Source organism: Nesoenas mayeri (genome assembly GCF_963082525.1).
Source record: "Nesoenas mayeri genome assembly, chromosome: 6".
NCBI classification, from domain to species: domain Eukaryota; kingdom Metazoa; phylum Chordata; class Aves; order Columbiformes; family Columbidae; genus Nesoenas; species Nesoenas mayeri.
In genome coordinates this window covers 18,718,445-18,726,767 of record NC_137545.1, presented here as the reverse complement: position 1 = coordinate 18,726,767, position 8,323 = coordinate 18,718,445, and the positions used below count along the sequence as shown (strand labels likewise).

The 8,323-nt window shown below is 45.2% G+C and overlaps 1 protein-coding gene across 1 annotated transcript in view; it reads left to right on the top strand.

Annotated features, from left to right (window-relative positions):
- Nucleotides 1-4,328: 4,328 nt before the first annotated feature.
- The window catches only part of ITPRID2 (ITPR interacting domain containing 2), a 40,425-nt gene continuing 36,430 nt past the window's right edge, over nucleotides 4,329-8,323 (top strand). Inside the window, exons 1-2 of the mRNA XM_080347008.1 lie at nucleotides 4,329-4,386; nucleotides 4,525-4,573. The gene's annotated coding sequence lies outside the window, so the exon portion shown is untranslated. The remainder of the gene's footprint in view (nucleotides 4,387-4,524; nucleotides 4,574-8,323) is intronic.

Below are 8,323 nucleotides of genomic sequence, written 5' to 3'. Positions count from 1 at the left end.
CTTTTTCATTTATAGTATAACAGAGGACTGAGTAGACTTTTTTTTTTTTTAAATAATAATAATAATATTGGCTTAGAAAGAAATCACTTAATTTAACAAAGTGCATTTACTAAAACAGACCTGTGGAAACTATAAAGATGTCCATGACACTGGGTTTTGTGTTTCCTCACGCATTCTCCTGCTCCTAGACGTGGACCCTGCCAAAGCAAATAACTGTGCCGTATTTATCATTGCTTTGTTACTATGTAGGACTGTTTTTCATTAAACGCCTGCTAAGGTGAGCTATTTTTTAGCTTCTCTCCTTTTCTGTCTGGAAAAAGCCAACACCATGGAAATCCAGTTGTAGTCATGAAATCTTACTGATCTGGAGCTGCCTGTCCCAGGATCAGACCTTTGTTAGGCAGTAGTGTGCAGTTTCTCCCCTTGTCAAGAAGCAGTTGTTACTGCTGTGTGAAAGTCCAACAGAAGGCTTTTGTCTTATTTGTCTTCTCTAAATGCTACAGGTTTCAAAATTACTCCCATTTCTTCTCTCAAAAGAAGGCACTAGGCACATAGAGGGTTAGTTGTTTGTTTATTCTTAATTACCCTGTCTAGAATCTTCTGTGTTATCTGTTTGTGTGGCTGCAGCGTCATCTCTGTGGTGAGCTCTGTGCAGTGGGGCTTTGGGGACTGGTTGGTAGCATGTTGTCCTGCTATAAGAGGTTGTCCTGGTGGGGTGGGCTTAGCTCACTGCTGAGCTGGGAAACAGAGGCAACAGCTTCCAAATCTGGCCATTCCAGACCTCACCAGCACCTCTTGATCCATTTGCTCCCATCTTCCTCTGGTGGTGGGTGTCTGTAGTTTTTGGGAGGCAGTAGAGGAAGAAGCACAGGCTCTGACCATGCTACTGAGGGCTAACCTATATAGCCTGCAAATATCTTTGGTTTCCAGAAGCTTATCCCTATCCTCCATACCATAGGGTAGTATTGATAGGATGAGAGGAAATGGTCTCAGGTTGTGCCAGGGAAGGTTCAGATCAGATATTAGGAAAAAATTCTTCACAGAAAGGGTTATGAGGCATTGGAACAGGCTGCCCAGGGACATGGTTGAGTCACCATCCCTGGAGGTGTTTACAAGACGTGTAGATGAGGTTCTTAGGGATGTGGTTTAGTGCCAGTGCTAGGTTAGTGGTTGGACTTGAGGGTCTCTTCCAACCAAAATGATTCCATGATTCTATATAAATGGATTGTGTAATCTTTCCTGAACAGTGAACGTACAGATCTAACAGGGAAACAATCTGCTCAAAAGCATGGCAAAGCACAGCCCTAGCATAGCAGGGAAGTGTTACTCACAATGCACTCAGACATGGGAACAAGTCCCCAGGGGAACTGGTGGAAACATCTAACTTTTTTGTTTTTGAATTATGTAGAAATGTAACTTTTTTAGACAATCCTGCATCTGAAAGAATCTTCTGCATGCAAAAATTGGATTAACTTCTTTTCAAAGGTTTTTGCTCTTTTCTAAGTCACAAAAGAGTGACTTAGTGGCATTCCTTGGGTTAACTTGTATCTCTGTGTGTGTGTATTTCTACACACATTTACATATTCAAGGCAAGCACCCAGATGACAGCTGTGAGAGTTCCTTTATTATTATTCTTAAAATGTGTGTGCGTGTTTTACTGTGATGTCTGGTAGTATTGTTAATGGTGCTGCGGTTATAAACCTTCCTTTTGGAATTCATAATGTACTGTATATCACAATTTCTCCCTTATCTAATTGCTGCTTATGCATTTTTATTTCAATAGTTTCAAAAATAATTTGGGGAAAAAAGAAGTTGGTCTGATTTAAGTGGTAAGATGGCTTGACAGGATTTATTTCTTTGAAGTATGACTAACAAACTATATTCTGAAGCGGGAGAAGTTTTTATTGCAAAACAAACCCACTCTTTGATTACAAATATTAAAAGAAATACCAAGCCTTAGAAAACAGTTCTACTCAACACAGGAACTTAGTGTGCAACCTTTATTCATTTAGAGTCAAAGGGAGTTTGCTGGGATGGTGTAAAGGTGCAAGTGAGAGTTCAGTCCTACACATTGCAGGGCTTCATTGCAAAAAGCTACTGGCTGCTGTTTACATTACAAACGTTCTCTGAATAAGTGTTGTCACAACAGACAAGCAATTATAGACAATGTCAGTAATTTGTGGATTAAGAACTCCTTAACGATGTATTGGCACAGCAGACAGTAGCTGCTTTTAGCTTGCAACAGCTCACCCTTGGCTGTACCAGTGCAACTGTTACTTCCCAGAAGCTATTGTGTTCCCTCCGAGGCAGAATAATGACAGGGGTTAAACTACTCACTATCCCTCCCATTCCCAGGCCTCTCCAACAGGTCTCCTCCAGACAGCTTCACCTATGAGAGTCATTTTTAATAGATATGCCTATTTATGTGTATGCACAAAACAGAAATATTTTCCATTATGTCAAAGTAATCCTGTGCTAGGCGTTTGCCAATAAAGCCAGAAAAATCAGATTTTGAGATTCCAGTACTGTAAATACATCTGTGAGGAACTTCAGCTGAAGGCCAAGCCCCAGCATGCTGTGCTAGAGGGTGCAGGACATGCTGACTCTCTTACTCACCCCTCAGGACACCCATGGCTCAAGACATGCTCTTTATTAGCTTATGCCAAAACATGTAGTGTGTGAAACATTCTGTGCTGAGAAAATGTTGATAATTTTGAGGATCAGCAAGATTGATTCAAGTGTATTTTGCTCTTTTTTTTTTTTTTCAAAAATACCAATATTTTAAAATACAGTCCTGAAACAAATTAAATACAAATACATTTTCTTTGTGCTACTGTTTTCTTTAATCTTAATACAAGGCATTCAGGAAATTAGACCAAGTTTAGGAAAATGGATCAAGTGATGAGGATAAATTAATCTTAGGAAGGCTATGTATCTGTAAAGTAGTGGATAGGTTGGATGGGTTAGGAAAAATAAATGTTTTGCTCTCAGTCAATTTTTTTTTTTTTTAATTTTTGTAGGGGAAAAACATTACAGAAATTCTTTGATAGGTTTGAACTATAAAGCTGGATAATGAAAGGATATTTGCTGGGCATGTCACGCCTCCTTCCCAGATGCAGGGACTCATCTTTTGCTGGGTTTTCAGTTGATTCTGGTTGCTTGAGTTTACCCTGGACCAGATGACAAAGGCTTCAAGTGAATCTAAGATGCTAACAGGTATTGTTTGGTACTGCCGCTGTCCCTGCAGATCTCTGCCTATGCTCAAGCAGAGGCTTATATGATGTCCTACCCCTGAAAACAAGATACAAACTCGTGTGTGTCCAGCCAGCTTACTTGCTGTCTTGTGCCTTCCCCCTTCCCGGAAGAAAAAATGTCACAAATACTCTTTTACTTGCTTTGCCTATGTTTTGGTTTCGAAACATCCTTCACATGCCCACGACTGGCCGGCCAGGCCAAGGCCGAGGAGCGCTGCAGAGCTCAGCTAGGCTCAGCCTGCGGCCAAGCGCGGCTGGCGCAGGGTGCCCTCGCAGGGGTCCGCAGCCCTGCCGCCCCTTCCCCGGCCGCGCTGCCCCAGCAGCGCTCAGGGTCAGCCCGACGCCCCGACCCCGCAGCCCTGCCCGGCCGGTGCGGCGCGGGCGGCCCCGGCAGGACGGGAGCTGCCGCCAGCCCCGCTGCCATCACGTGGCCGCCGAGTTTTCTTCCCGCAGCGGTATGAGGAAGTCAGAGCCGCCGCCGCCGCCGCCGTCCGCTGCCCGGGCGGGCGCTGCCTCCGCCGCCTTCCCGCGGCGCGATATGTGATGTGAGTGAGTGAGTACCCGCGGGCAGCGGCACCGGGCCGGGCCGACCCCAGCCCAGCCCCTTGCCCTCCCGCTGCGAGCCGGGCGGGGCCGGGGCTTGCAGCTGTGGGGCCGGGAGCGGCCGTCTGGGGGAAGCTGGGGCGCGGTGGTGAGTGGGTCTGGGGGCGGGCTGGGCTGTGATCTCGGGTGGGTTCGTGGTGGGGTGGATGGTGAGCGTGGGGCGGGGCGGTGTCGCTCCTCCGGGGCTGTGCGGACAGCGGCCCCGCGCCCCCCGGCGGCCCGTCTCCGGTGGCGGCTCCCGGACGGACGGACGGCACGGCTCCCCTTCCCCCGGCAGGCTGGCTCTCTCGGGCACTCGCCTCTCGGCGTGAAGCCCCCGCCGTCCCGATGGAGGAGTCCCCAGCGGTGGAGGAATGGCAAGGGGCGACCCAGAAGAGGAAGGCCTGGGCCAAGAGCCGGGACTCCTGGCAGGCGTCGGAGGCGGAGGATTTCTCGGCAGCGGCGGCCCGCAGCGAGGAGGAGGAGGAAGAGGAAGAAGAGGAGGAAGAGGATCTCGCCAGCGGAGAGTTGCCGCTGGCCGCAGAAGCAGGTCAGTGCAGGAGCGCGGCGGGGCTGGTGCCGCAGCCCGCGGACCCCTGGGACCCCCGGGATCCCCGGCAGCGGGAGCGGCCCCTGACGGAGGGGCTGTTACTTACGATCAACTTTTCTCTCGTGCTCTGCCTTTAAGGTCACAGCGTTCCCAACGAGAAGATCGCGATATGGCTGAAGGACTGCAGGTGGGTGCTCCCGCCGACCTTGCCCCTGCCCTTGTCCTGCCGCCCCGTTGCCGCTGCCGCCGGCGAGTCGCTGCGGATGCGGGGCCGAAGCCCACGGTCCCCAGGCGGGTGTCGGGTCGGGCAGCTCCCACATAGGGGAGAAGAGGAAATCTCGGCGGCGTCCTGACCCGCGGGTTGTCGTGGGCATCTGCGCTCTGGAGCGCTCTTTGTCATCGGCACTGTCAGGAGCCTTCTTCGAGCAAAAATACCCTTCGGTCTTACGGCAATTATACCCTCAGTTGGGGTTACAATGGGAGCAGTGGCATGTGTATGTGTAGCTAGGGAAGAGCTGGCTTTGGCACCTTTTCTCTTTTTGGTGTCTCATGTAATGAAGCTGAACACTTTCAGCCACTGGGGAGGAACTTAGTTTAGGGTAAGGATAGTGGTGGTGTTTTGGAAGCGGCTCTGTTTCTTATGGAGGGGCTCCAGTTTAAAGCGTCCCGTTGCCTTGCCTTTTTTTTCCCGCAGACTTAAAGAAACAGAACTTACACAGTAATGCCTTCTGTGCTTAGGGGACTTGAAGAGCAATGGCACAATTTAAGCTAATTTGATTTATCCAAGTCTCTCTCCTTGTCTGCCATATGGACCGACATCCTTAATTTATGATGTGGTGTATATATCCCACGTTTCTGTTACTATTACAAAATATTTCCTTGGTGTTTGGAATGAGTTGATGACGTTACTTTTTCTTCATCCTCAGTCACACAAAAGTGTAAATGCTACATCCAGTAGCTACTGTTTTTGTCCTGTCTTTTTCTCTATTCAGTCCTAGCAGCCCTTCGAGTCAGAATTGACGGGGGAAAGCTAATAATTAGCTTTTAAGTAGTTAACAATGACATTTCAAGGCTTCCCCTACTTGATATTTCTGATTTCCTTCTCGTTTTGAGAGCAGCTACATTAAGATGAAAATTTAACTCTGAGATTAGCTGTGCTGTTGTGATCTTTTTATCTAGCAAGCAGCTGAGCTGAGCTTACTCCCATAACTGAAGTGTGGGTTGCTTTATAGCTACAGGGTCCTTGGTATAATTTTCCTTGGATCTTTACAGGCTGTGCCTTGGAAGGGGTTTTGGCAGCTAGCAGCTTGAAATCATAGTGTCCCTAAAATGCGACGTTCATGTCTGGCAGACTATTCTTGCAGAATGTTAGAATGGGAGAAGATTTTTCTGACTTTACCTGAAATCTGATATCCTATTTGTCTGGGAAAGTATATCCTTAAAAATAATTGTTACGATCTCAATGCTTTATTAGAAGTATTTTTTGAGTAGAGAGGGCAAAAAATAGAGGAAGAAGGGGGGAAGAGGCCCTTGAGGGAGAAATTCCTCCTAATGCTGCAGTGCTACTTCTTTCCGTATCTGCAGGATTTCTGTCTAGAACCTTCCCTGGTCCTGTCACCCTTGCCTTATCCATACAGAATTTAAGGAATAGCACAAAACTGCAAACTGACAACATGAACACCTAAGAGATAGTAAGAAATCTTGAACAGTAACACAAAACTTGTGGTTTTATTCGTGTGCTATGGTAACTATCTGTTGCTAAGACTGGCACTAAATGCTTCTGCAGAATGTGTTTGTATCTCTGGTAGTTGATTTGCAAAATATGGGAATCTTATTTTATACTCTATTTCCATATTTTAGACATAAGGAAATAAAGCATGAATTTACCCTTTTGCTAATACAGAGATGCAAATTTAATTAATGCATATTTGTGAAACCCATTGTGGCCTTTCCACAGAAGTCTTTTAAAGTATAGCTATCCAGTGTTGTAAATATTTTCAGAAGAATCTTGGGTTCTCCTTAGATAAAATTTGCATTTTTCTAAAGATCTTTTAAACTGTTAGGCTGTTGAGATTGGAGTTAGCCTCTGACTCTGTAATGTGCAGAGTGTGTGCATACACGATTCAGTCTGGGAGGTGCAATCCCAGATGCCTGGAGCAGTCCCTTGTGTTTTACAAACACAAATGATTTAATTTTTTTTTTTTTTTTTTTAATCGAATATACATGCAAGCAGCAGCTAGTACATGCAGTAAAATGATTATACAACTTGTACGATTATAGAGTGACTGTATGTATATAAACCCTGATTCGATTTTCTCTTGATAACAATGCATATAGGAAAAGAGGACAGGGTGTTGTTTGAAAAGGAATACTTAAAAACAACAGTTGTTGTGAAATTTGCAATTGTTGTCTTCCCTGAGAATTCTTATTTGTTTAATAACACTGTTTTTGTTGTAGAGCTTTGATTGCTACAAAGCATGGGCAATAGACGCAGACTGAGCTTCTGTTTCTGGCCCATCGCACCACATCATTGTTAAGAGTTAGCTCTGTTGCAAAATGTAACCATTACTACAAGTGAAGATTCAGTTACTAAAATGAAGTATTTTCTCTGTTATGTATTTTCTGAAAGCAGTCCTTTTCATTTTGTCTGTAAAATTTTGTGAAATGTACATCAGAGGCAAATTAGCACTTTTAAAATTTCATCTTCTGTTTTGAGTTGGCAGCAGCACAAAAAAAATGTAATATCAACCTGCTGCATAAATAGATCTACTTGTAAGATTTATTCCTTTGTTTGTTTCCAAAAGCATTGACACTGTTATAATATGGATAAAAATAATTACTAGTTGTCCCTTGGTATTTGGGTTAGCAGTTTGGGGCTCTTATTACTTGGCATCTATGTTTCACATCTGCTTTGGAGGAGAGAGGAGTGTGCCTAAAATCACATGCTATTTAACTTGGTATACTTTGTTGCTTTTCTTTTTGTTTTGTTTGTTAAAAAAAAAAACAAACACAGCAAAACCAAAAAAAGGCAAGTATGTATCACACTGTAATAAGAATTATGATGGCTTAAGAAATGTCAGATGTTACCCAGAGTCTCTGGTTCATTCATGTTTTGGGAATCACCTACCTTTGAGAAAGGCATCCTTTTCTCTCTCCCCAGTATTTTGAAAAGGCATTTTGAAGTAATAAGAAAGCTTACAAAGTTTTCAGTTTTAACTCTTGTAAAGCTAAGACAGGAAACACAAGTGTTTGTATTATACTGATAGAAAAGAAACATTTTTTGACGACTCCATGGTGATGTGTATTATTTTGATTCACTGTATTTAAACTCTTCCAGCAATACAGGGGATGCGGGAGGTATTTAGGAGCCATCTCCTGTAGATACGCAGGAAGTGAGTTCTTGAAATGCCTCAGAAAGAAGAGATCTTTTTGCTTCAAGTTTAAAATAAACATGGCTCCTGCCCAATTAATGCTTTTAAACCTGAGGTCTAAACGCTCTTACAGCACAGTGCAAAACCCTCATCCTATTCCTGAAGACCAGCCTACCACAACTGGTAGCTGAGTAAGCCAGCCTCTGGGATGAGGGGAAGCCTTGAGGCTCCATATGCCCCTCTTACCTGCTCGGTACCTGTGGCAATGTGGGCATTGAGAGTTCATTCACTTCTTTTGTGAGATACTGAGATAAGTTACTGCCATATGTGTTAAAATACAATAATAAATGAGTGAACACAAATGGAAAACTGTAGGGTCCAGGCACACAGCCACTCCCTTGCTCTTTGCTCTGGCTGGGCTCTGCTTGCTCTTGGCATCCCCAGCTGCTGTGTGAAGGCTGCTGGGACATGCTGGGGACCTGCCGTGGGGCACCTCCGGCCGGCAGATCTTGTCCCGAGGGCCCAGCAGATGGAAAAGGCCCAGCCTTTCCCAGTGCACGAGGCTG